Here is a 27,078-nt window from a genome sequence, read left to right on the forward strand (position 1 = left end):
AAGGTAACCCTCTAATTTCTTATCCATTGGATCTGAAAAGGCACAACTATCCTCCACCGGGATAGTGGTACGCTTAGCTAAAGTAGAAACTGCTCCCTCCACCTTAGGGACCGTCTGCCATAAGTCTCGTGTGGTGGCGTCTATAGGAAACATTTTCCTAAATATGGGAGGAGGGGAAAAAGGCACACCAGGTCTATCCCACTCCTTGCTAATAATCTCTGTAAGCCTTTTAGGTATAGGAAACACGTCAGTACACACCGGTACCGCATAGTATCTATCCAACCTACATAATTTTTCTGGAATTGCAACCGTGTTACAATCATTCAGAGCCGCTAATACCTCCCCTAGCAATATGCGGAGGTTCTCAAGCTTAAATTTAAAATTAGAAATCTCTGAATCCAGTCTCCCTGGATCAGATCCGTCACCCACAGAATGAAGCTCTCCGTCTTCACGTTCTGTAAACTGTGACGCAGTATCGGACATGGCTCTCACCTCATCCGCGCGCTCTGTCCTTAACCCAGAGCTATCGCGCTTGCCTCTTAATTCTGGCAATTTAGATAATACTTCTGTCATAACAGTAGCCATGTCTTGCAAAGTGATTTGTAAGGGCCTCCCTGATGTACTTGGCGCCACAAAATCATGCACCTCCTGAGCGGGAGGCGAAGGTACTGACACGTGAGGAGAGTTAGTCGGCATAACTTCCCCCTCGTTGTCTGGTGATAATTTCTTTACAAATTTCTATTGGGTTCCACATTGGCCTTTAAACATAGTGAACAAAGAGATTCATCTGTGTCAGACATGTTTAAACAGACTAAGCAATGAGACTAGCAAGCTTGGAAATACTTTTCTAAATAAATTTACAAGCAATATAAAAAAAGCTACTGTGCCTTTAAGAAGCACAAAAAACTGTCACAGTTTAACTAACAATGAACCAAAATAGTTATAGCAACCAATTTTTCACAGTAAATGTATTAGGTTAGCAAAGGATTGCACCCACCAGCAAATGGATGATTAACCCCTTAATACCCAAAAACGGATAACAATTTAATAATTAACGTTTTTATCACAGTCAAAACACACTGTCACAGGTCTGCTGTGACTGATTACCTCCCTCAAAATGAATTTTGAAGACCCCTGAGCTCTCTAGAGATGATCTGGATCATGGAGGATGAAGTAGACAGATTGTGACTGAATTTTTACTGCGCAAAAAAGCGCTAAAATAGGCCCCTCCCACTCATATTACAACAGTGGGGAAGCTCAGATAACCGTTTCTATGCAGAAAACAAAGATGGCCATGTGGTAAAAATCATGCCCCAATAAGTTTTATCACCAAGTACCTCACAAAAAACGATTAACATGCCAGTAAATGTTTTAAACATACATTTTAAAAGTTATGAAGTGTTATTAATAAGCCTGCTACCAGTCGCTTTTACTGCAGTTAAGGCTCATACATTATTTCAGTATTAACAGTATTTTCAGAGTCAATTCCATTCCTTAGAAAAATACATTCAGTGTACACACACTCATCAGCCTAATACCAATCGCTATCACTGCATTTAAGGCTGAACTTACGTTACATTGGTATCAGCAGTATTTTCTCAGTCAATTCCATTTCTCAGAAAAATAATTTACTGCACATTTAAAATAAACTTTTGATTGAAGAAATAAACTAAGTTAAAAAACACCACAGACCTCTCACAGCGACCTATCTTTAGTTAGGCTGCAAGAGAATGACTGAATATGACATGTGAGGGGAGGAGCTATATAGCAGCTCTGCTTGGGTGATCCTCTTGCAGCTTCCTGTTAGGAAGAGATATATTCCATAAGTAATGGATGACCCGTGGACTGACTACACTTAACAAGAGAAAGTGAATATAGCAATAAAGTGAGTCACATTGTTTTTTTGTTTCCCAGTGCATATAAAAGTTATATTTACACTATACTGTAGAGTGTTCAATAGCATTATATCTAAAAAAATTAAAAAATACTTAATTGCTAAAAAAAAAAAAAAATTCTAACCATAATCTGAGCCTTCAGTGAGTCATAGTCTCTATGATGGTGGTGTATATGTAGTTGTGTATGTATGTGTTTATGTGTGTTTATTTGTCGAAAAAATGACGCAGATAGACTTACTCGACAAAGGGTTGCCACAAACCTTCAATGTGTAATAAGAGCAATATCTGCAAAGCGCAATAAAATGAGGTATGCCTGTAAGTGCATACATAAAGATTGGTTGATACACAGAATGGAATTCCTACAGAGTATAATAGTAGTGGGAACACATTCTCTGCTTTACCCACTATCTTCTACATAGCCCCTTTAGACAATTTTGCTGTGGGTCTTCTAGGAGAAGGCAATTTTCCAGGCTCAGGGGCTACATATAAGGTACTGGTTGACCATCATTTAGTGGTAGATTAAATACTCAATATATCCTACAAAATGCTATATTCCAAGAAATGATAAGATTGAGAATAATAAGATGTATTTCTTTAAATTATATTAGTATATTATATTGTATAAATATTAAAAAATAAGTGTAACATTTTAGTCTGCATGAAGAAATGGGCACAGCCATGTTGTAACTTAGGTTTCCATCTCTGGCGAGGCCAATTAAAAAACAGTTATAGGTCACTAGAGTGTGTGACCAATAACGGTGTAGAATACAGCACTGTTAAGTCTGCATTACCAGTTTTAATGGCATTTGTAAAATTAAATTAGCGGAAAAGGGAGCACAATAATTAATAAAATGATACTGCAATGTTTTTACTACATACAACAATAAAACATTTCATATTATAAATCTCAGGCTGTTTAATGTCCCTTTAAGAAAGACCAAAAAAACTTAACATATAATTATGCAGAGGAAATCAAGGGAAATTATTATATTAGTGGGGTTTTAAAAAGGTTTCAGGAGTTCAACTCTAACTACATTTTTAACTCTTTAAAAGGAGTTTAAACACATAGTAAAGAAATAAAATTCTCAAATGGAAAAACAAACATTCTGGTTTTGCACTGGATTGCCGTTTAAAAGGGACACTAACGTCAAAATTAAACTTTCATGATTCAGATAGAGCAGCAATTTTAAACAATTTTCCAATTTACTTCCGTTAACAAAAACAGAATTTATGTTTACCTGATAAATTTCTTTCTCCAACGGTGTGTCCGGTCCACGGCGTCATCCTTACTTGTGGGATATTCTCTTCCCCAACAGGAAATGGCAAAGAGCCCAGCAAAGCTGGTCACATGATCCCTCCTAGGCTCCGCCTACCCCAGTCATTCGACCGACGTTAAGGAGGAATATTTGCATAGGAGAAACCATATGGTACCGTGGTGACTGTAGTTAAAGAAAATAAATTATCAGACCTGATTAAAAAACCAGGGCGGGCCGTGGACCGGACACACCGTTGGAGAAAGAAATTTATCAGGTAAACATAAATTCTGTTTTCTCCAACATAGGTGTGTCCGGTCCACGGCGTCATCCTTACTTGTGGGAACCAATACCAAAGCTTTAGGACACGGATGAAGGGAGGGAGCAAATCAGGTCACCTAAATGGAAGGCACCACGGCTTGCAAAACCTTTCTCCCAAAAATAGCCTCAGAAGAAGCAAAAGTATCAAACTTGTAAAATTTGGTAAAAGTGTGCAGTGAAGACCAAGTCGCTGCCCTACATATCTGATCAACAGAAGCCTCGTTCTTGAAGGCCCATGTGGAAGCCACAGCCCTAGTGGAATGAGCTGTGATTCTATCGGGAGGCTGCCGTCCGGCAGTCTCGTAAGCCAATCTGATGATGCTTTTAATCCAAAAAGAGAGAGAGGTAGAAGTTGCTTTTTTGACCTCTCCTTTTACCTGAATAAACAACAAACAAGGAAGATGTTTGTCTAAAATCCTTTGTAGCATCTAAATAGAATTTTAGAGCGCGAACAACATCCAAATTGTGCAACAAACGTTCCTTCTTTGAAACTGGTTTTGGACACAGAGAAGGTACGATAATCTCCTGGTTAATGTTTTTGTTAGAAACAACTTTTGGAAGAAAACCAGGTTTAGTACGTAAAACCACCTTATCTGCATGGAACACCAGATAAGGAGGAGAACACTGCAGAGCAGATAATTCTGAGACTCTTCTAGCAGAAGAAATCGCAACTAAAAACAAAACTTTCCAAGATAATAACTTAATATCAACGGAATGTAAGGGTTCAAACGGAACCCCCTGAAGAACTGAAAGAACTAAATTGAGACTCCAAGGAGGAGTCAAAGGTTTGTAAACAGGCTTGATTCTAACCAGAGCCTGACCAAAGGCTTGAACATCTGGCACAGCTGCCAGCTTTTTGTGAAGTAATACCGACAAGGCAGAAATCTGTCCCTTCAGGGAACTAGCAGATAATCCTTTTTCCAATCCTTCTTGAAGGAAGGATAGAATCCTAGGAATCTTAACCTTGTCCCAAGGGAATCCTTTAGATTCACACCAACAGATATATTTTTTCCAAATTTTGTGGTAAATCTTTCTAGTTACAGGCTTTCTGGCCTGAACAAGAGTATCGATAACAGAATCTGAGAATCCTCGCTTCGATAAAATCAAGCGTTCAATCTCCAAGCAGTCAGCTGGAGTGAAACCAGATTCGGATGTTCGAACGGACCCTGAACAAGAAGGTCTCGTCTCAAAGGTAGCTTCCAAGGTGGAGCCGATGACATATTCACCAGATCTGCATACCAAGTCCTGCGTGGCCACGCAGGAGCTATCAAGATCACCGACGCCCTCTCCTGATTGATCCTGGCTACCAGCCTGGGGATGAGAGGAAATGGCGGGAACACGTAAGCTAGTTTGAAGGTCCAAGGTGCTACTAGTGCATCCACTAGAGCCGCCTTGGGATCCCTGGATCTGGCCCCGTAGCAAGGAACTTTGAAGTTCTGACGAGAGGCCATCAGATCCATGTCTGGAATGCCCCACAGGTGAGTGACTTGGGCAAAGATTTCCGGATGGAGTTCCCACTCCCCCGGATGCAATGTCTGACGACTCAGAAAATCCGCTTCCCAATTTTCCACTCCTGGGATGTGGATAGCAGACAGGTGGCAGGAGTGAGACTCCGCCCATAGAATGATTTTGGTCACTTCTTCCATCGCTAGGGAACTCCTTGTTCCCCCCTGATGGTTGATGTACGCAACAGTTGTCATGTTGTCTGATTGAAACCGTATGAACTTTGTCCTCGCTAGCCGAGGCCAGGCCTTGAGAGCATTGAATATCGCTCTCAGTTCCAGAATATTTATCGGCAGAAGAGATTCTTCCCGAGACCAAAGACCCTGAGCTTTCAGGGATCCCCAGACCGCGCCCCAGCCCATCAGACTGGCGTCGGTCGTGACAATGACCCACTCTGGTCTGCGGAACGTCATCCCTTGAGACAGATTGTCCAGGGACAGCCACCAACGGAGTGAGTCTCTGGTCCTCTGATTTACTTGTATCTTCGGAGACAAGTCTGTATAGTCCCCATTCCACTGACTGAGCATGCACAGTTGTAATGGTCTTAGATGAATGCGCGCAAAAGGAACTATGTCCATCGCCGCTACCATCAACCCGATCACTTCCATGCACTGAGCTATGGAAGGAAGAGGAACGGAATGAAGTATCCGACAAGAGTCTAGAAGTTTTGTTTTTCTGGCCTCTGTTAGAAAGATCCTCATTTCTAAAGAGTCTATAATTGTTCCCAAGAAGGGAACCCTTGTTGACGGGGATAGAGAACTCTTTTCCACGTTCACTTTCCAGCCGTGAGATCTGAGAAAGGCCAGGACAATGTCCGTGTGAGCCTTTGCTTGAGGAAGGGACGACGCTTGAATCAGAATGTCGTCCAGGTAAGGTACTACTGCAATGCCCCTTGGTCTTAGCACCGCTAGAAGGGAGCCTAGTACCTTTGTGAAAATCCTTGGAGCAGTGGCTAATCCGAAAGGAAGCGCCACGAACTGGTAATGTTTGTCCAGGAATGCAAACCTTAGGAACCGATGATGTTCCTTGTGGATAGGAATATGTAGATACGCATCCTTTAAATCCACCGTGGTCATGAATTGACCCTCCTGGATGGAAGGAAGAATAGTTCGAATGGTTTCCATCTTGAAAGATGGAACCTTGAGAAACTTGTTTAAGATCTTGAGATCTAAGATTGGTCTGAACGTTCCCTCTTTTTTGGGAACTATGAACAGATTGGAGTAGAACCCCATCCCTTGTTCTCTTAGTGGAACAGGATGAATCACTCCCATTTTTAACAGGTCTTCTACACAATGTAAGAACGCCTGTCTTTTTATGTGGTCTGAAGACAACTGAGACCTGTGGAACCTCCCCCTTGGGGGAAGTCCCTTGAATTCCAGAAGATAACCCTGGGAGACTATTTCTAGCGCCCAAGGATCCAGAACATCTCTTGCCCAAGCCTGAGCGAAGAGAGAGAGTCTGCCCCCCACCAGATCCGGTCCCGGATCGGGGGCCAATATTTCATGCTGTCTTGGTAGCAGTGGCAGGCTTCTTGGCCTGCTTTCCCTTGTTCCAGCCTTGCATTGGTCTCCAAGCTGGCTTGGCTTGAGAAGTATTACCCTCTTGCTTAGAGGACGTAGCACTTTGGGCTGGTCCGTTTTTACGAAAGGGACGAAAATTGGGTCTATTTTTCGCCTTGAAAGGCCGATCCTGAGGAAGGGCGTGGCCCTTACCCCCAGTGATATCCGAGATAATCTCTTTCAAGTCAGGGCCAAACAGCGTTTTCCCCTTGAAAGGAATGTTTAGTAGCTTGTTCTTGGAAGACGCGTCAGCCGACCAAGATTTCAACCAAAGCGCTCTGCGCGCCACAATAGCAAACCCAGAATTCTTAGCCGCTAACCTAGCCAATTGCAAAGTGGCGTCTAGGGTGAAAGAATTAGCCAATTTGAGAGCATTGATTCTGTCCATAATCTCCTCATAAGGAGGAGAATCACTATCGAGCGCCTTTATCAGTTCATCAAACCAGAAACATGCGGCTGTAGTGACAGGGACAATGCATGAAATTGGTTGTAGAAGGTAACCCTGCTGAACAAACATCTTTTTAAGCAAACCTTCTAATTTTTTATCCATAGGATCTTTGAAAGCACAACTATCCTCTATGGGTATAGTGGTGCGTTTGTTTAAAGTAGAAACCGCTCCCTCGACCTTGGGGACTGTCTGCCATAAGTCCTTTCTGGGGTCGACCATAGGAAACAATTTTTTAAATATGGGGGGAGGGACGAAAGGAATACCGGGCCTTTCCCATTCTTTATTAACAATGTCCGCCACCCGCTTGGGTATAGGAAAAGCTTCTGGGAGCTCCGGCACCTCTAGGAACTTGTCCATTTTACATAGTTTCTCTGGGATGACCAACTTTTCACAATCATCCAGAGTGGATAATACCTCCTTAAGCAGAATGCGGAGATGTTCCAACTTAAATTTAAATGCAATTACATCAGGTTCAGCCTGTTGAGAAATGTTCCCTGAATCAGTAATTTCTCCCTCAGACAAAACCTCCCTGGCCCCCTCAGATTGGGTTAGGGGCCCTTCAGAGATATTAATATCAGCGTCGTCATGCTCTTCAGTAACTAAAACAGAGCAGCCACGCTTACGCTGACAAGGGTTCATTTTGGCTAAAATGTTTTTGACAGAATTATCCATTACAGCCGTTAATTGTTGCATAGTAAGCAGTATTGGCGCGCTAGATGTACTAGGGGCCTCCTGAGTGGGCAAGACTCGTGTAGACGAAGGAGGGAATGATGCAGTACCATGCTTACTCCCCTCACTTGAGGAATCATCTTGGGCATCATTGTCATTATCACATAAATCACATTTATTTAAATGAACAGGAATTCTGGCTTCCCCACATTCAGAACACAGTCTATCTGGTAGTTCAGACATGTTAAACAGGCATAAACTTGATAATAAAGTACAAAAAACGTTTTAAAATAAAACCGTTACTGTCACTTTAAATTTTAAACTGAACACACTTTATTACTGCAATTGCGAAAAAACATGAAGGAATTGTACAAAATTCACCAAATTTTCACCACAGTGTCTTAAAGCCTTAAAAGTATTGCACACCAAATTTGGAAGCTTTAACCCTTAAAATAACGGAACCGGAGCCGTTTTAACACTTTAACCCCTTTACAGTCCCTGGTATCTGCTTTGCTGAGACCCAACCAAGCCCAAAGGGGAATACGATACCAAATGACGCCTTCAGAAAGTCTTTTCTAAGTATCAGAGCTCCTCTCACATGCGACTGCATGCCATGCCTTTCAAAAACAAGTGCGCCACACCGGCGCGAAAATGAGACTCTGCTTATGCTTTGGGAAAGCCCCAGAGAAATAAGGTGTCTAATACAGTGCCTGCCGATATTATAATATCAATAAACCCAGATAAAATGATTCCTCAAAGCTAAATATGTTTTAAAACTGAATCGATTTAGCCCAGAAAAGTCTACAATCTTAATAAGCCCTTGTGAAGCCCTTATTTACCATCGTAATAAACATGGCTTACCGGATCCCATAGGGAAAAATGACAGCTTCCAGCATTACATCGTCTTGTTAGAATGTGTCATACCTCAAGCAGCAAGAGACTGCACACTGTTCCCCCAACTGAAGTTAATTGCTCTCAACAGTCCTGTGTGGAACAGCCATGGATTTTAGTTACGGTGTTAAAATCATTTTCCTCATACAAACAGAAATCTTCATCTCTTTTCTGTTTCTGAGTAAATAGTACATACCAGCACTATTTTAAAATAACAAACTCTTGATTGAATAATAAAAACTACAGTTAAACACTAAAAAACTCTAAGCCATCTCCGTGGAGATGTTGCCTGTACAACGGCAAAGAGAATGACTGGGGTAGGCGGAGCCTAGGAGGGATCATGTGACCAGCTTTGCTGGGCTCTTTGCCATTTCCTGTTGGGGAAGAGAATATCCCACAAGTAAGGATGACGCCGTGGACCGGACACACCTATGTTGGAGAAATGTGCACAGTCTTTTTATATTTACAATTTTTTAGTCACCAGCTCCTACTGAGCATGTGCAAGAATTCACAGCATATACATATATGCATTTGTGATTGGCTGATGGCTGTCACATGATACAGGGGGAGTGGAAAACATAATTTATGCTTACCTGATAAATTTATTTCTCTTGTAGTGTAGTCAGTCCACGGGTCATCCATTACTTATGGGATTATATATGTTCCCAACAGGAAGTTGCAAGAGGATCACCCAAGCAGAGCTGCTACATAGCTCCTCCCCTCACATGTCATATCCAGTCATTCGACCGAAACAAGACGAGAAAGGAGAAACCATAGGGTGCAGTGGTGACTGGAGTTTAATTAAAATTTAGATCTGCCTTAAAGACAGGGCGGGCCGTGGACTGACTACACTACAAGAGAAATAAATTTATCAGGTAAGCATAAATTATGTTTTCTCTTGTTAAGTGTAGTCAGTCCACGGGTCATCCATTACTTATGGGATACCAATTCCAAAGCTAAAGTACACGGATGATGGGAGGGACAAGGCAGGAACTTTAAACGGAAGGAACCACTGCCTGAAGAACCTTTCTCCCAAAAATAGCCTCCGAAGAAGCAAAAGTGTCAAATTTGTAAAATTTCGAAAAAGTGTGAAGTGAAGACCAAGTTGCAGCCTTGCAAATCTGTTCAACAGAGGCCTCATTCTTAAAGGCCCAGGTGGAAGCCACAGCTCTAGTGGAATGAGCTGTAATTCTTTCAGGAGGCTGCTGTCCAGCAGTCTCATAGGCTAAACGTATTATGCTACGAAGCCAAAAGGAGAGAGAGGTAGCCGAAGCCTTTTAACCTCTCCTCTGGCCAGAGTAAACGACAAACAGAGAAGAAGTTTGACGAAAATCTTTAGTTGCCTGCAAATAGAACTTCAGGGCACGGACTATGTCCAGATTATGCAAAAGTCGTTCCTTCTTTGAAGAAGGGTTAGGACACAAAGATGGAACAACAATCTCTTGATTGATATTCCTGTTAGAAACTACCTTAGGTAAGAACCCAGGTTTAGTACGCAGAACTACCTTGTCTGAATGAAAAATTAGATAAGGAGAATCACAATGTAAGGCAGATAACTCAGAGACTCTTCGAGCTGAGGAAATAGCCATCAAAAACAGAACTTTCCAAGATAACAGCTTGATATCAATGGAATGAAGGGGTTCAAATGGAACACCTTGCAGAACGTTAAGAACTAAGTTTAAGCTCCACGGCGGAGCAACAGTCTTAAACACAGGCTTAATCCTAGCCAAAGCCTGACAAAAAGCCTGAACATCTGGAACTAGTGCCAGACGTTTGTGTAGAAGAATAGACAGAGCCGAAATCTGTCCCTTTAACAAACTAGCAGATAAGCCCTTTTCTAAACCCTCTTGTAGAAAAGACAATATCCTAGGAATCCTAACCAATATAAATATTTATGCCATATCTTATGGTAAATTTTTTCTGGTAACAGGTTTCCGAGCCTGTATTAAGGTATCAATAACAGACTCCGAGAAGCCACGCTTTGATACAATCTCCATGCAGTCAGCCTCAGAGAAATTAGATTTGGATGGTTGAAAGGACCCTGAATTAGAAGGTCCTGCCTCAGAGGCAGAGACCATGGTGGACAGGACGACATGTCCACTAGGTCTGCATACCAGGTCCTGCGTGGCCACGCAGGCGCTATCAAAATGACCGATGCTCTCTCCTGTTTGATCTTGGCAATCAGTCGAGGCAGCATCGGAAATGGTGGAAACACATAAGCCATGTTGAAGACCCAAGGGGCTGTCAGAGCATCTATCAGCACCGCTCCCGGGTCCCTGGATCTGGATCCGTAACAAGGAAGCTTGGCGTTCTGGTGAGACGCCATGAGATCCAGATCTGGTTTGCCCCAACGATGAATCAGTTGAGCGAAGACCTCCGGATGAAGTTCCCACTCCCCCGGATGAAAAGTCTGGTGACTTAGAAAATCCGCCTCCCAGTTCTCCACGCCTGGGATGTAGATCGCTGACAGGTGGCAAGAGTGAGACTCTGCCCAGCGAATTATCTTTGAGACTTCCAACATCGCTAGGGAACTCCTGGTTCCCCCTTGATGGTTGATGTAAGCCACAGTCGTGATGTTGTCCGACTGAAATCTGATGAACCTCAGAGTTGCTAACTGAGGCCAAGCTAGAAGAGCATTGAATATTGCTCTTAACTCCAGAATATTTATTGGGAGGAGTTTCTCCTCCTGAGTCCATGATCCCTGAGCCTTCAGGGAATTCCAGACTGCGCCCCAACCTAGAAGGCTGGCGTCTGTTGTTACAATCGTCCAATCTGGCCTGCGAAAGGTCATCCCCTTGGACAGATGGGGCCGAGAAAGCCACCATAGAAGGGAATCACTGGTCTCTTGATCCAGATTTAATAGAGGGGACAAATCTGAGTAATCCCCATTCCACTGACTTAGCATGCACAATTGCAGTGGTCTGAGATGCAGGCGCGCAAATGGTACTATGTCCATTGCCGCTACCATTAAGCCGATTACTTCCATGCACTGAGCACGGCAAGTATTTTGAAGCTTTAATAACCTGGACTCTGTCAGGTAAATTTCCATCTCTATAGAATCTATAAGAGTCCCTAGGAAGGGAACCCTTGTGAGTGGCAATAGAGAACTCTTTTCCACGTTCACCTTCCACCCATGCGACCTCAGAAATATCTCTGTATGAGACTTGGCAATTTGAAAACTTGACGCTTGTATCAGAATGTCGTCTAGGTACGGAGCCACCGCTATGCCTCGCGGTCTTAGTACCGCCAGAAGAGAGCCCAGAACCTTTGTAAAAATTCTCGGGGCCGTAGCTAACCCAAAGGGAAGAGCTACAAACTGGTAATGCCTGCCTAGGAAGGCAAATCTTAGGTACCGATAATGATCTTTGTGAATCGGTATGTGAAGGTAGGCATCCTTTAAGTCCACTGTGGTCATGTATTGACCCTCTTGGATCATGGGTAAGATGGTTCGAATAGTTTCCATTTTGAATGATGGAACTCTTAGGAATTTGTTTAAGATTTTTAGGTCCAAGATTGGTCTGAAGGTTCCCTCTTTCTTGGGGACCACAAACAGATTTGAGTAAAATCCTTGCCCTTGTTCCGTCCGCGGAACTGGGTGGATCACCCCCATTAATAAGAGGTCTTGTACACAGCGTAGAAACGCCTCTTTCTTTATTTGGTTTGCTGATAACCTTGAAAGATGAAATCTCCCTTGTGGAGGAGAAGCTTTGAAGTCCAGAAGGTATCCCTGAGATATGATCTCCAACACCCAGGGATCCTGGACATCTCTTGCCCAAGCCTGGGCGAAGAGAGATAGTCTGCCCCCCACTAGATCCGTTTCCGGATAGGGGGCCCTCTCTTCATGCTGTCTTAGGGGCAGAAGCAGGTTTTCTGGCCTGCTTGCCCTTATTCCAGGACTGGTTAGCTTTCCAGCCCTGTCTGTAACGAGCAACAGTTCCTTCCTGTTTTGGAGCGGAGGAAGTTGATGCTGCTCCTGTCTTGAAGTTACGAAAGGCACGAAAATTAGACTGTTTGGCCTTTGATTTGGCCTTGTCCTGAGGAAGAGTATGACCCTTACCTCCAGTAATGTCAGCAATAATTTCTTTCAAGCCGGGCCCGAATAAGGTCTGCCCTTTGAAAGGAATATTAAGCAATTTAGATTTAGAAGTCACGTCAGCTGACCATGATTTAAGCCATAGCGCTCTGCGCGCTTGGATGGCGAATCCAGAGTTCTTAGCCGTTAGTTTGGTTAAATGTACAACAGCATCAGAAACAAATGCGTTAGCTAGCTTAAGTGCTTTAAGCTTGTTCATAATCTCATCCAATGGAGCTGTGCGAATGGCCTCTTCCAGAGACTCAAACCAGAATGCCGCAGCAGCAGTGACAGGCGCAATGCATGCAAGGGGCTGTAAGATAAAACCTTGTTGAACAAACATTTTCTTAAGGTAACCTAATTTTTTATCCATTGGATCTGAAAAAGCACAACTATCCTCCACCGGGATAGTGGTACGCTTAGCCAAAGTAGAAACTGCTCCCTCCACCTTAGGGACCGTCTGCCATAAGTCCCGTGTGGTGGCGTCTATTGGAAACATTTTCCTAAATATAGGAGGGGGGGGGGGAAGGGCACACCGGGTCTATCCCACTCCTTGCTAATAATCTCTGTAAGCCTCTTAGGTATAGGAAAAACGTCAGTACACACCGGTACCGCATAGTATCTATCTAGCCTACATAATTTCTCTGGAATTGCAACCGTGTTACAATCATTCAGAGCCGCTAATACCTCCCCTAGCAATACGCGGAGGTTCTCAAGCTTAAATTTAAAATTAGAAATCTCTGAATCCAGTCTCCCTGGATCAGATCCGTCACCCACAGAATGAAGCTCTCCGTCCTCATGTTCTGCAAATTGTGACGCAGTATCGGACATGGCTCTCCCATCATCAGCGCGCTCTGTCCTTAACCCAGAGCAATCGCGCTTGCCTCTTAATTCTGGCAATTTAGATAATACTTCTGTCATAACAGTAGCCATGTCTTGCAAAGTGATTTGTATGGGCCTCTCTGATGTACTTGGCGCCACAATATCACGCACCTCCTGAGCGGGAGGCGAAGGTACTGACACGTGAGGAGAGTTAGTCGGCATAACTTCCCCCTCGTTGTCTGGTGATAATTTCTTTACATGTAAAGATTGACTTTTATTTAAAGTGACATCAATGCATTTAGTACACAAATTTCTATGGGGCTCCACATTGGCCTTCAAACATAGTGAACAAACAGATTCATCTGTGTCAGACATGTTTAAACAGACTAGCAATGAGACTAGCAAGCTTGGAAAATACTTTCAAATAAATTTACAAGCAATATAAAAAACGCTACTGCGCCTTTAAGAAGCACAAAAAGCTGTCACAGTTGAAATAACAATGAACCAAATTAGTTATAGCAACCAAATTTTCACAGTAAATGTATTAAGTTAGCAAAGGATTGCACCCACCAGCAAATGGATGATTAACCCCTTAATACCCAAAAACGGATATCAATTTAACAAATAACGTTTTTATCACAGTCAAACACACTGTCACAGGTCTGCTGTGACTGATTACCTCCCTCAAAATGAATTTTGAAGACCCCTGAGCTCTCTAGAGACGTCCTGGATCATGGAGGATGAAGTAGGAAGACTGTGACTGAATTTTTACTGCGCAAAAAAGCGCTAAAATAGGCCCCTCCCACTCATATTACAACAGTGGGAAATCTCAGTTAACTGTTTCTATGCAGAAATAAACGTTAGCCATGTGGAAAAATCATGCCCCAATAAGTTTTATCACCAAGTACCTCACAAAAAACGATTAACATGCCAGTAAACGTTTTGAATCATTTTAAAGATTATGAAGTGTTATTAATAAGCCTGCTACCAGTCGCTTTTACTGCAGTTAAGGCTCATACATTACTTCAATATTAACAGTATTTTCTTAGTCAAATTCCATTCCCTAGAAAAATACTTCAGTGCACGTACACTCATCAGCCTAATACCAGTCGCTACCACTGCATTTAAGGCTGTACTTACATTACATTGGTATCAGCAGTATTTTCTAGTCAATTCCATTCCTTAGAAAAATAATTTACTGCACATACCTCGTTTGCAGGGGGGCCCCGCATGCTATTCCCCTTTCTGAAGTTACCTCACTCCTCAGAATGTGCGAGAAACAGCCAGTGGATCTTAGTTACTTCTGCTAAGATCATAGAAAACGCAGGCAGATTCTTCTTCTAATACTGCCTGAGAACAAACAGCACACTCCAGTGCCATTTAAAATAACAAACTTTTGATTGAAGAAATAAACTAAATTTTAAAAAACACCACAGACCTCTCACAACGACCTATCTAGTTGAGTTGCAAGAGAATGACTGGATATGACATGTGAGGGGAGGAGCTATGTAGCAGCTCTGCTTGGGTGATCCTCTTGCAACTTCCTGTTGGGAAGGAGATATAATCCCATAAGTAATGGATGACCCGTGGACTGACTACACTTAACAAGAGAAATAGACATAACTTTGAAATTTGTAAGAAAGAAAATCTACTACTCATGTGGAGTTCATTGCATTGTCTTTTTATCATGCATTTGTTAATTATTTAATCTTCTGTATTTACTGGTCCTGAAGATTTGTAACAAGAAGGGTATCGGCATATCCAATATCCAAACACACAAAAATACATTTTACAATCTCAGCCCTGAAAACAATGAAGTGAAAGAAAGTGTATTTATTCTTTAAGAGCAAATCAAGTTTGTAATGCCCATTCATACCAAGAATACACAATAGGTTTATGCAAGCAGACAAAGAGGGAACATAATAAGAGTGTATATTGGTTCTCTCTTGCATACAATGCGCACTTAAATGAACATAAAACCCAGATTTATTATTTCATAATAAAGATAGAGCATAAACACTTTCCAATTGACTTTTATTATCAAATTTGCTTCATTCTTTTGTATCCTTTGTTGAAGAGGCAGCAATGCACTACTGGAAGCTTGTTGAACACATCAGGTGAACCAATCACAAGTGGCCTATTTGTGCAGTCACCAATCAGCAGTTGCAGCTTCTGAGCCTACCTAGTAATACTTTTCAACAAATGATACCAAGAGGACAAAGCAAATTAGACAATAGAAGTTAATCTGGAAAGTTGTAATGCTCTGTCTGGATCTTGAAAGAATTTTGGTTTTATGTCCCTTTAACTGATTCGTCCAACTGCATTGATTCCAGATAAAGTATGTTTAAAAACATAATTTATGCTTACCTGATAAATTCCTTTCTTCTGTTGTGTGATCAGTCCACGGGTCATCATTACTTCTGGGATATAACTCCTCCCCAACAGGAAATGCAAGAGGATTCACCCAGCAGAGCTGCATATAGCTCCTCCCCTCTACGTCAGTCCCAGTCATTCGACCAAGAAACAACGAGAAAGGAGTAACCAAGGGTGAAGTGGTGACTGGAGTATAATTTAAAAGATATTTACCTGCCTTAAAACAGGGCGGGCCGTGGACTGATCACACAACAGAAGAAAGGAATTTATAAGGTAAGCATAAATTATGTTTTCTTCTGTTATGTGTGATCAGTCCACGGGTCATCATTACTTCTGGGATACCAATACCAAAGCAAAAGTACACGGATGACGGGAGGGATAGGCAGGCTCATTATACAGAAGGAACCACTGCCTGAAGAACCTTTCTCCCAAAAATAGCCTCCGAAGAAGCAAAAGTGTCAAATTTGTAAAATTTGGAAAAAGTATGAAGCGAAGACCAAGTTGCAGCCTTGCAAATCTGTTCAACAGAGGCCTCATTCTTAAAGGCCCAAGTGGAAGCCACAGCTCTAGTGGAGTGAGCTGTAATTCTTTCAGGAGGCTGCTGTCCAGCAGTCTCATAGGCTAAACGTATTATGCTACGAAGCCAAAAAGAGAGAGAGGTAGCAGAAGCTTTTTGACCTCTCCTCTGTCCAGAGTAAACGACAAACAAGGAAGAAGTTTGGCGAAAATCTTTAGTTGCCTGCAAGTAGAACTTGAGGGCACGAACTACATCCAGATTGTGTAAAAGACGTTCCTTCTTTGAAGAAGGATTTGGACACAAGGATGGGACAACAATCTCTTGATTGATGTTCCTGTTAGTGACTACCTTAGGTAAGAACCCAGGTTTAGTACGCAGAACTACCTTGTCTGAGTGAAAAATCAGATAAGGGGAATCACAATGTAAGGCTGATAACTCAGAGACTCTTCGAGCCGAGGAAATAGCCATTAAAAACAGAACTTTCCAAGATAACATTTTTATATCAATGGAATGAAGGGGTTCAAACGGAACACCCTGTAAAACGTTAAGAACTAAGTTTAAACTCCATGGTGGAGCAACAGCTTTAAACACAGGCTTGATCCTAGCTAAAGCCTGACAAAAGGACTGGACGTCTGGATTTTCTGACAGACGTCTGTGTAACAAGATGGACAGAGCTGAAATCTGTCCCTTTAATGAACTAGCTGATAAACCCTTTTCTAAACCTTCTTGTAGAAAAGACAATATCCTAGCGATCCTAACCTTACTCCAGGAGTAACCTTTGGATTCGCACCAGTATAGGTATTTCCGCCATATTTTATGGTAAATCCTTCTGGTAACAGGCTTCCTAGCCTGAATCAGGGTATCAATAACCGACTCAGAAAAACCACGTTTTGATAAAATCAAGCGTTCAATTTCCAAGCAGTCAGCTTCAGAGAAGTTAGATTTTGATGTTTGAATGGACCCTGTATCAGAAGGTCCTGTCTCAGAGGTAGAGACCAAGGCGGACAGGATGACATGTCCACTAGATCTGCATACCAAGTCCTGCGTGGCCAAGCAGGTGCTATTAGAATTACTGATGCTCTCTCCTGTTTGATTTTGGCAATCAATCGAGGAAGCAGCGGGAAGGGTGGAAACACATAAGCCATCCTGAAGTTCCAAGGTGCTGTCAAAGCATCTATCAGAACTGCTCCCGGATCCCTGGATCTGGACCCGTAGCGAGGAAGTTTGGCGTTCTGGCGAGACGCCATGAGATCTATCTCTGGTTTGCCCCAACGTCGAAGTATTTGGGCAAAGACCTCCGGATGAAGTTCCCACTCCCCCGGATGAAGAGTCTGGCGACTCAAGAAATCCGCCTCCCAGTTCTCCACTCCCGGGATGTGGATTGCTGACAGGTGGCAAGAGTGAGACTCTGCCCAGCGAATTATCTTTGATACTTCCATCATTGCTAGGGAGCTTCTTGTCCCTCCCTGATGGTTGATGTAAGCTACAGTCGTGATGTTGTCCGACTGAAACCTGATGAACCCCCGAGTTATTAACTGGGGCCAAGCCAGAAGGGCATTGAGAACTGCTCTCAATTCCAGAATGTTTATTGGAAGGAGACTCTCCTCCTGATTCCATAGTCCCTGAGCCTTCAGAGAATTCCAGACAGCGCCCCAACCTAGTAGGCTGGCGTCTGTTGTTACAATTGTCCAGTCTGGCCTGCTGAATGGCATTCCCCTGGACAGGTGTGGCCGATGAAGCCACCATAGAAGAGAATTTCTGGTCTCTTGATTCAGATTCAAAGTAGGGGACAAATCTGAGTAATCCCCATTCCACTGACTTAGCATGCATAGTTGCAGCGGTCTGAGGTGTAGGCGTGCAAAAGGTACTATGTCCATTGCCGCTACCATTAAGCCGATCACCTCCATGCATTGAGCTACTGACGGGTGTTGAATGGAATGAAGGACGCGGCATGCATTTTGAAGTTTTGTTAACCTGTCTTCTGTCAGGTAAAACTTCATTTCTACAGAATCTATAAGAGTCCCCAAGAATGGAACTCTTGTGAGAGGAAAGAGAGAACTCTTCTTTTCGTTCACTTTCCATCCATGCGACCTTAGAAATGCCAGAACTAACTCTGTATGAGACTTGGCAGTTTGAAAGCTTGAAGCTTGTATTAGAATGTCGTCTAGGTACGGAGCTACCGAAATCCCTCGCGGTCTTAGTACCGCTAGAAGGGCACCCAGAACCTTTGTGAAGATTCTTGGAGCCGTAGCCAATCCGAATGGAAGAGCTACAAACTGGTAGTGCCTGTCTAAGAAGGCAAACCTTAGATACCGGTGATGATCTTTGTGGATCGGTATGTGAAGGTAAGCATCCTTTAAATCCACTGTGGTCATGTACTGACCCTCTTGGATCATGGGTAAAATAGTCCGAATAGTTTCCATTTTGAACGATGGAACTCTTAGTAATTTGTTTAGAGTCTTTAAATCTAAGATTGGCCTGAAAGTTCCCTCTTTTTTGGGAACCACAAACAGGTTTGAGTAGAACCCTTGTCCTTGTTCCGACCACGGAACCGGATGGATCACTCCCATTGTTAACAGATCTTGTACGCAGCGTAGAAACGCTTCTTTCTTTATCTGGTTTGTTGACAACCTTGACAGATGAAATCTCCCTCTTGGGGGAGATAATTTGAAGTCTAGAAGGTATCCCTGAGATATGATCTCTAGTGCCCAGGGATCCTGAACATCTCTTGCCCAGGCCTGGGCGAAGAGAGAGAGTCTGCCCCCTACTAGATCCGGTCCCGGATCGGGGGTTCTCGGTTCATGCTGTCTTTGGGGCAGCAGCAGGTTTCCTGGCCTGCTTGCTTTTGTTCCAGGACTGGTTAGGCTTCCAGCCTTGCCTGTAACGAGCAACAGCTCCTTCCTGTTTTGGTGCAGTGGAGGTTGATGCTGCTCCTGTTTTGAAATTCCGAAAGGGACGAAAATTAGACTGTCTAGCCTTAGCTTTGGCCTTGTCTTGAGGTAGGGCGTGGCCCTTACCTCCCGTAATGTCAGCGATAATTTCTTTCAAACCGGGCCCGAATAAGGACTGCCCCTTGAAAGGTATATTAAGTAATTTGGACTTAGAAGTAACATCAGCTGACCAGGATTTTAGCCACAGTGCCCTGCGTGCCTGTATGGCGAATCCTGAGTTCTTAGCCGTAAGTTTGGTTAAATGTACTACGGCCTCCGAAATGAAAGAATTAGCTAGTTTAAGGACTCTAAGCCTGTCCGTAATGTCGTCTAGCGTAGAGGAACTAAGGTTCTCTTCAAGCGACTCAATCCAAAATGCTGCCGCAGCCGTAATCGGCGCGATACATGCAAGGGGTTGTAATATAAAACCTTGTTGAACAAACATTTTCTTAAGGTAACCCTCTAATTTTTTATCCATTGGATCTGAGAAAGCACAGCTATCCTCCACCGGGATAGTGGTACGCTTAGCTAAAGTAGAAACTGCTCCCTCCACCTTGGGGACCGTTTGCCATAAGTCCCGAGTGGTGGCGTCTATTGGAAACATCTTTCTAAATATTGGAGGGGGTGAGAACGGCACACCGGGTCTATCCCACTCCTTAGTAACAATTTCAGTTAGTCTCTTAGGTATAGGAAAAACGTCAGTACTCGCCGGTACCGCAAAGTATTTATCCAACCTACACAGTTTCTCTGGTATTGCAACAGTGTTACAATCGTTGAGAGCTGCTAAGACCTCCCCTAGTAGTACACGGAGGTTCTCCAATTTAAATTTAAAATTTGAAATATCTGAGTCCAATCTGTTTGGATCAGAACCGTCACCCACAGAATGAAGCTCTCCGTCCTCATGCTCTGCGAGCTGTGACGCAGTATCAGACATGGCCCTAGCATTGTCAGCGCACTCTGTTCTCACCCCAGAGTGATCACGCTTGCCTCTTAGTTCAGGTAATTTAGACAAAACTTCAGTCATAACAGTAGCCATATCTTGTAATGTTATCTGTAATGGCCGCCCAGATGTACTAGGCGCCAAAATATCACGCACCTCCCGGGCGGGAGATGCAGGTACTGTCGCGTGAGGCGAGTTAGTCGGCATAACTCTCCCCTCGCTGTTTGGTGAAATTTGTTCACATTGTACAGATTGACTTTTATTTAAAGTAGCATCAATACAGTTAGTACATAAATTTCTATTGGGCTCCACCTTGGCATTGGAACAAATGACACAGATATCTTCCTCTGAGTCAGACATGTTTAACACACTAGCAAAAAACTTACAACTTGGTTATAATCTTTTTTAGCAAAAAACGTACTGTGCCTCAAAGAGGTACTAACGATTAAATGACAGTTGAAATAATGAACTGAAAAACAGTTATTGCATCAAATTTTAAAACAACACAACTTTTAGCAAAGGTTTGTTCCCATTAGTAAAAAACAACACTAATTAAATTTGTACATAAGAAAACAAAACAACGTTTTTTTATACACAGTCACTATAAGAATTCTCACAGCTCTGCTGAGAGAATTTACCTCCCTTCAAAGAAGTTTGAAGACCCCTGAGATCTGTCAGAAATGAACCGGATCATGCAGGACATATAAAAGTAGCTGACTGGAATTTTTTGATGCGTAGCAAAGAGCGCCAAAAACGGCCCCTCCCTCTCCCACACAGCAGTGAAGAGAAACGAAACTGTCACAATTAAAGCAAAAAACTGCCAAGTGGAAAATAATGCCCAAACATTTATTCACACAGTACCTCAGCAATGTAAACGATTCTACATTCCAGCAAAAACGTTTAACATGAGAATAGTTATTAAAAGGATTAGTGACCTTAACACAGTAGTTCCGGTGAAATACCATCCCCAGAATACTGAAGTGTATACATACATGTCATTTTAACGGTATGGCAGGCTTTTCTCATCAATTCCATTCAGAAAATAAAAACTGCCACATACCTCAATGCAGATTCATCTGCCCGCTGTCCCCTGATCTGAAGCCTTTACCTCCCTCAGATGGTCGAGAACAGCAATATGATCTTAACGACTCCGGTTAAAATCATAGTAAAAAATCTCTGTCAGATTCTTCCTCAAACTCTGCCAGAGAAGTAATAACACGCTCCGGTGCTATTTTAAAATAACAAACTTTTGATTGAAGTCATAAAAACTAAGTATAATCACCATAGTCCTCTCACACATCCTATCTAGTCGTTGGGTGCAAGAGAATGACTGGGACTGACGTAGAGGGGAGGAGCTATATGCAGCTCTGCTGGGTGAATCCTCTTGCATTTCCTGTTGGGGAGGAGTTATATCCCAGAAGTAATGATGACCCGTGGACTGATCACATAACAGAAGAAAAAAACATTAAATAAAAATTACAGTTTTATAAATAAAATCCTACAGTAAATAGCGCTGCAGAAAATATTGAATGTATGTAACTTTAGCAATTTTCTAAATGTAAACTGTATCTACAAATTACTTATACCAATGATATAATTATTTTAATTGTTAAATGTCAGGGGTGTTTATTAATAAACAATGGAAAATGATTTCCACACCTCCTCCTGTGTCAAAAATACATTTTAAACGTATGGGACACAAAAAGTACTAGTTTTACACAAATATAACAGATTCCTGTCTCCTGGGAATGTTACACACGCGCACATATAAAGGGACGCTTAGTTATGATTAGAAGCATTTTGCAAAACACTTGTAGCAAAAATGCTTCTAATTTTATTGGGCAGGGGATGGAAATATGATGCATATGAGGTTAAGAGAACTAGTGATCACATTATACACTTATCAGCTGACCAGACACAGTTTCTGAATGCATGTGTACGCAACATACAGGCTAAGCACCACAGTTCATGTGCATATTGATACCTGAAGCTAAAGCGCATTGCAAAAATGTTTAAAAAGATGGAGCTATGTGCGTTTCAATTAAGGCTAGAAGGTACTTTACCAGGAGAGTGTGTGTGTAAGAAAGTGTGTACTTGTCTACAGATAAGATATAATCAAAAGTTATGACCCAGAAAATGTATATTTTATATGAGCAAGATTTGTAAAGCTCTATTTTAAAAGGGACAAAATGGTGCAAAAATAAATTGCTGTAATGTATTATTGCACTGTTTTATATTACTATGTGTTTAACCACTGCAAAAGGGGGTTATTCCAGAGCAGCTACAAATGACTGGGAGCTAGCTGAACACAATGGGTGAGCCAATGACAAAAGGCATATGTATGCAGTCACCAATCAGGAGCTATCTCCCAGCCTACCTAAGAATAATTTCAACAAAGGATACCAATAGAACAAAGGAACTTTAGAAATAGAAGTAAATTGGAAGGCTATTTAATATGCCATGCTCTATCTGGAACATGAAAGAAAAATTTTGGGTTTCATGTTCCTTTAATAAATGATTTGTAATGAACACACTAAATATGGAAATTTGGACTGTTCATGTCTAACAAATCAAGTCTGTTTTCCGAACCTACAACTCAAACACTGATTCTTCTGCGTAAAGTGACTCCCTCAGCTTAACTACTTTATTTGGAGAATAATTAGTGCTTGTTTAATGAGCAGCTCAATCAGCTGTTTAGCCTCTAGGTATGTAACGCTTCTTTACTCATAATATCGACAATAAGAAATGTTTAGGAAAGTGAGGCCTGTATCATTATTACATTATAAAGTGATCAGCATAAGGGAAGCAATATTACAGCTACACATGCAATAGTTCAGGTATACTGGGCTAGTAAACTAATAAAGGCACATTCTAGGCACAAATAAAATCTTCATTCTTTAGACCATTTCATTTTTAAATCATTTTTTCTTTTCACCAGATAATAATGGCAGACTAAGCAATTGCCTTACCCTTTTCCCAATAAGCACATCATTGGCCATTTGTGAATATGTTCATATGCAACTCCTGATTGGCTCCATGGCTATGTCGTTCACAAGGAGTGGCAATGCACTGCACATAGGTGTTAAACTTAAAGGGACACTGTACCCACATTTTTTCTTTTGTGATTCAGATAGAGCATGCAATTTTAAGCAACTTTCTAATGTACTCGTATTATCAAATTTTCTTCATTCTCTTGGTATGTTTATTTGAAAAGCAAGAATTTAAGTTTAGATGCCGGACCATTTTTGGTGAACAACCTGGGTTGTCCTTGCTGATTGGACAGCACCAATAAACAAATGCTGTCCATGGTTCTGAACCACAAATTTGCTGGCTCCTTAGCTTAGATGCCTTCTTTTTCAAATAAAGATATCAAGAGAATGAAGAAAAATTGATAACAGAAGTAAATTAGAAAGTTGCTTAAAATTGCATGCTCTATCCGAATCATGAAAGAAAAAAATTGGGTTCAGTGTCCCTTTAAAGGGAACCTCAAACAACACAATCTGAATCATGCAAGTGGAATTTTGAATTTCATATCCATTTACAAACTGACATCTGAAATATACAGTGAGAAAACAAAACGCTACTCGGCATAAAGGCATATTTTCCCTTAACTTCTAATAAAACTAAATATTTTGAATCATCCGGTCCTGAAAGCGTTAATGCACATTCATTTTGGCATCCACATGAAAGAGCAGCAATTGAGCAAATTCAAATATTTTTTTCCATTTGTACAAAATAAATGATTTTGTGACAGCACTTTTTTCCGCAATTAGAATCAAGTTACTAGTCCTTTAAATGCTACACAAATCGCTAACCATGTAATGAAGTCACGCTCACAAAACAGCCTAGCACTGCTCCAGATACGCCTGTGACTGGAGCATACATGTGTATGTCTGGTCTTGATTGGCAAATCCTCATGCCTGATCGGTAACTCTGTGTTTAAAGGCATATTCTAGTCAAAACTAAACTTTCACGATTCAGATAGAGCAGCAACTTTCTAATTTACTCCTATTTTCAATTTTTCTTCGCTCTCTTGGTATCTTTATTTGAAAGTAAGCTTAGGAGCCGGCCCATTTTTAGTTCAGAACCTGGGTAGCGCTTGCTGATTGGTGGCTACATTTAGACACCAATCCGCAAGCGCTACTCAGGTTCTGAACCAAAAATGGGCCGGCTCCTATGCTTACACCCCTGCTTTTTCAAATAAAGATACCAAGAGAACGAAGAAAATTTGATAATAAGAGTAAATCAGAAAGTTGCTTAAAATTGCCTGCTCTGTCTGAATCATTAAAGTTTAATTTTGACTAGACTAGCCCTTTAATTCTTTTGCATTTGTTTAACAAAAAGTGATAAGGATTTTGTTTCACATGTTTTTAAATAACACATCACTTAAGCAATTTCTTTAAAGGGACATGAACACCAACATTTTTCTTTCATGATAAACATCTTTTCAATTTACTTCTATTATCTAATTTGCTTCATTATCTTGGTATCCTTTGTTGAAGAAACAGCAATTCACATGGGTGAGCCAATACCATGAAGCATTTATCTGCAACCACCAATCAGCAGCTACTGAGCCTATTTATATGTCTTTCAACTAAGGATACCAAGAAAACAAATGAGATAATATAAGTAAATTGGAAAAATGTTTAAAATTGCATGCTCTGTCTGAATCATGAAAGAAAACATTTGAGTGTCATGTCCCTTTAAATTAAAGTTGTTTAACCTTTTAATGCCGTTATATTCCGTCATAATTACACTGGGCTTTAAAGCCGTTATGACGGAATAGAACGTCATAGCTAACGGCTGTCCTGAAGCCTTCTGTGCTTCTAGGATTTGATCGCGTCTGGAGGTCGTTCCTAGGGTTGTAGGGACGCCCCCCAGATGCGATCCAATAATTGAAATCTCGCGATCGTATGCACGATTGCGTAGTTTCAATTTGTCTACATCGGAAGAGTTGTTCCGATGTAGGCACTTTAACCCTGTCACGAAAGGGTTAACTAAAACTAACAGGAAATACATGTTTGCATTCAATTTTTCCCTAAGGATAAACTGCTCACTTGAGCAACTCATGTCTCTATATTAGTAGACAATGGCATAACTCCACATGCATAACAATAAAGCAAGGAAGACCCAGACAAAACGGTTAATTAAAAAAAAATATTGTAAATTACCCCCCTTTAGATGAAACAAAGAATCTGCATAAAAAAACATCTGAGTCAATTTGATGATGATGATAATACTGATCTGTGAACAGAATGCAAAGCAAAATGTTTGTTAGTTTTTAAATGGGAACTGCATCTTATTAGTGTAATGAATGAAATCAAATGGATCATTTAATCAGTAGTTACTAGAAATCTATATTAGCCTAATTTAAACTATGTCCTGCTTAGTATATTAAAAGTGTATTAACAGACAAGAAAGAGAGAAGATATTTAAAATGTAAAATAATATGCAGCTCCATAATTTACTAACCTACACCTTTTCCTGTAAAGGACATAAAAGTCAATATATGGTGGGAATAAAAGTTGTTATTCTTTTTTAACTAAGTGACAGGAGTCTAATGCATGTGCATATTGCCAATATCAGAGCCTAGGCTGCTGCTGATTAGTGCAAACACATCATGCAGCAGATTGATTGACACATTGTGTATAGCCCCTCTGTACTACAGACAATGTATTTTTAATTAATTCTGCGCTCCAATTACTTGGAATTTGCATTTCACATACATATATATGAGATGAAAACTATGTAGATAAATACAAATAAATGAAATAGACATACATACAGACATATACATGCACACACAAAAAAACTAAGTAATTTATTGTAATTGGATGAAAGCAAAGCAAATAGATGAAAAATTCTAACAATTCCATTATTCTTCATATATTCAATTTTGGACATGGCTCAATACTGTAAGTATCAGAGCCATAATGCACGTACACAACAATTCTAAACAAGTTTCAAGGTACAGGTACTCATTCCCAAATCCAGAATTCCAAAATCCAAACTTATTCTGAAGTCCAAACTTTTTAATTAATATTTTATTAAAAATAAAATTATCCAAAAATACAGTTTACTATTAGAAATGCTATAAAACTACCTTAAGCTGTTGTATTATTGCCTTAATGACATCATATTGTTTACACTTGGTTCCATCCCCTCTCCAAAGTGTCCCAGTTTAAAGATACAAATATTCCAAAATCCAAACTATTCCGGTCCCAAGCCATATGGATAAAGGGTTTTCTTCCTGTATATGGAACTGTTCTGCGCTAAAAATCCAAGATCACTTTTCCATTAAAGCCCCTCTGATACAACAAACTACACATTGATCTGAAATCATAGACTTGTAATCTATTGTGCTTGCATTTTTTATAAATCTTTCTATCTAGATTAGAGACCGATGGAAATTGAAGTTAAAAACAGAATGGAAAAAAAAAAAACATACTGGTGTTCGCTAGATCATTGCCATGCCTCTCTATGGGGCAGAAAGCAATACAGGGGCAAATCTGGCAAAAGCAGCTTCAGTTTCAAATCACATATCATATCTGCTCCAAACCTAACTGCTTAGATGGACTAGGGGCATTTCTGTGTAGATATAAAATTCAGTATTACAGCATTTTATTTTGTTGATTATTCCCTTCTTTTACCATGTATTTAACTCATGCAATGAGACTAAACAAATACAGCTGAAAGAATTGACATTCACCCAGGAAATTCTTAAAAAATGTAATATATATATATATATATATATATATATACACATACATACACACACGCACACATACATACACATATACACTATTTATATAATAGTTTTTATTCAAGCATATGTAAGGATCATGACATTTCAGTGTGTGTGCCCCTGGTTGAATAGGGTTGCAC

General features: G+C 41.1%; 1 protein-coding gene across 5 annotated transcripts in view; it reads right to left on the reverse strand.

Annotated features, from left to right (window-relative positions):
* Positions 1–27,078, reverse strand: part of TRAK1 (trafficking kinesin protein 1) — a 353,264-nt gene that overhangs the window by 210,705 nt on the left and 115,481 nt on the right. The window lies entirely within an intron of this gene.

Source organism: Bombina bombina, chromosome 5 (genome assembly GCF_027579735.1).
Source record: "Bombina bombina isolate aBomBom1 chromosome 5, aBomBom1.pri, whole genome shotgun sequence".
Classification (NCBI taxonomy): domain Eukaryota; kingdom Metazoa; phylum Chordata; class Amphibia; order Anura; family Bombinatoridae; genus Bombina; species Bombina bombina.